The sequence below is a fragment of the Petaurus breviceps genome, unplaced genomic scaffold (genome assembly GCF_028583685.1).
Source record: "Petaurus breviceps papuanus isolate PSGF00001 unplaced genomic scaffold, PetGlider_PUasm1.0 89749, whole genome shotgun sequence".
NCBI classification, from domain to species: Eukaryota; Metazoa; Chordata; class Mammalia; order Diprotodontia; family Petauridae; genus Petaurus; species Petaurus breviceps.
The window spans coordinates 46,411-48,678 of NW_027187114.1; positions in this window are offsets into that span (position 1 = coordinate 46,411).

Genomic DNA, 2,268 nt, shown 5'->3' on the forward strand with positions numbered 1-2,268 from the left:
TTGCTGTCCTGTTTCTCGGTTGTCCACTTCAGTACAATCATTTTTACTCTCTTGGAGCTGCAATAAGAAAAAAAAAATTACCAGGAATCACATACCTTTGAGATTTCACTTAAAATCTTTCATTTGTTTGCTTTTTGTCTCAAATTTAGATTTGTACTGGTGTATAAACTGAAACGGACAAATGAAATGGACATGGCAGCAAAGCCAATTATAATTTCATAGGAGTGTTTATTAACTGCGGTGACTGCCTCCTCAGTAGGAAATTCAGCCCCAAGCATTCTGCAAAGCAAACTTTTGTAGAACAAGATGTTGCTAACAACAAAGTGTGGTCCCAAGGCAGTGGGGGGGGGGGCGGTGCCATTTCTAGTAAAGTCTTGGGTACCTAACAAGAACAGACTTGTTTCTGGACTAACAAGAACAGGCTTATATCTGGGGTATGTTTCTAGCAACACATGTGAAAAGTTCCCTCACTGTTGTGGCCTATCAGGTGGTTTCCAGGGACCCTGGTAAGGGTCCCTTCGGGCAGGTTTAGGGGGCTTTTGTATATAATTTCTGGTAAGCACTTCAAAACCTATCATTTGAAATCATTTCCATATTTTATATAAACTTGCAAATCCTCAGTAAGCCAAGCTCATGGTTCAGGAATTCCATAAACCAAATAAAATCTTTTCCAAAGGCTGATGACCTTACACACTCAGATGATTTCCAGGAACCTGGAAAGTTTACAAAATAAGGGAAACTGACAGAAATCCCAGAAAAAGAGCTCATCTTAATGCCCCTGTCTGCCCACATCATAACATAGTCTTCCCCTGGACTGCCACATACTCTGGCAAGTCCCCTATTTTCTGTCCCAATTCAGTTTGTTTTGCCCTGATTGAATCTCCTCCATTTCCATCAATGGTTACCCACCTGCCAGTATGTCTTTCAGGGTTCCCATTTAGCATTGTGCATTCTGTACCGCTTTTTACCAGAGATGACATGGTTTATTTTTTGCAGCCCAGAATATGATAATTGGGACACGGGGCCTTTATTCACCCATGATAGCCCTATATTGAAGGTGACCTTGTTTGTCTTTCTAAGAGAAGGGAGAAGGGGTATCCATCCAGTCAATCCTTAGAACTGCTGTGAGCTGTGTTCTTTGACACCACCACTCCACCACCCCTAAGGTACATAGACTAACCCTGCTGCACACCCTCATATGCCAAAGAGGACTGCTCTGAATGGGCACTAACAGTCCTGACAGGGCCTTCACCTCGTCCCCTCCTTTCCACACACAGTAATGAATGCCCGGTTTTAGGTTTTAATATTAAAACAATAACCCCAAATAACTTGGTTAACAATCTACAACATTCAAAAGCGATAGCCAAATTGTTTTAGCTGTAACTTCATTGTAAGTACAGGCAAAGATGAGAATTGTCAGTTCTCCAAATGGCAGTCATAAAACATTATAAGACACGGTGATGAGGGCTGATAAAATAACATACTGGTTTTAAACAATTTATCCACTTTTAATTTCTTTCAGTTTATACTTCAATAACATTCAGTTTATGAAAAGTCTCTTGACAGGCCTGATACAAAAATTTACCAATGTGAAGTATTCTTATGTATTTCAGTCCCCTTATCATCTCTGCAGCACATGTATTCAGTTTCGCTGTTCTCAGCAATATAAAGGTCCAAGACATCTCTGAAGGCCTTATGATGAAAAATGTTATCCATCCCCAGAGAAAAAAACTGATGGTGTCTGAATACAGATCAAAGCATACCATTTTAAACTTTTTTTTTCTTGAGGGTTATTTGTCAGTGTTTTCTTTTAAAATATAATTAATATAGCAATATGTTTTACATGACTACACAAGTATAACCTATATCAAAGAATTTCCTTACTCAATCTTGGGGGAGAGTTTTGTGGTTGAGTGGGAGGAGGGGAGAGAATTTGGAACTGAAAATTTTAAAAAAGAGTGTTAAAAATTTTTACATATGATTGGGGAAAATAAATTACTAAATAAATATTAAAACACCAAGAAAAATGCAAGTAGACTGTTCTAGAGACCCATTCCATAATGTGAATTTACCCAAGGATGTGGAAAAGGGCAGGAGGGGACTACAGCTCTGAGCAGGAGGGTTCAAGGACACATAGGGGTTGGGTATAGAGAAGCCAGAGCAGGAGGAAGAACACACGTCTGGAGGGGTCAGCCACATGAGGACTTGGCTGGAATTGAATGGAAGAACATGTCAGCAGGCAGACACAGTGGGGCCAGGAGTGAAAGC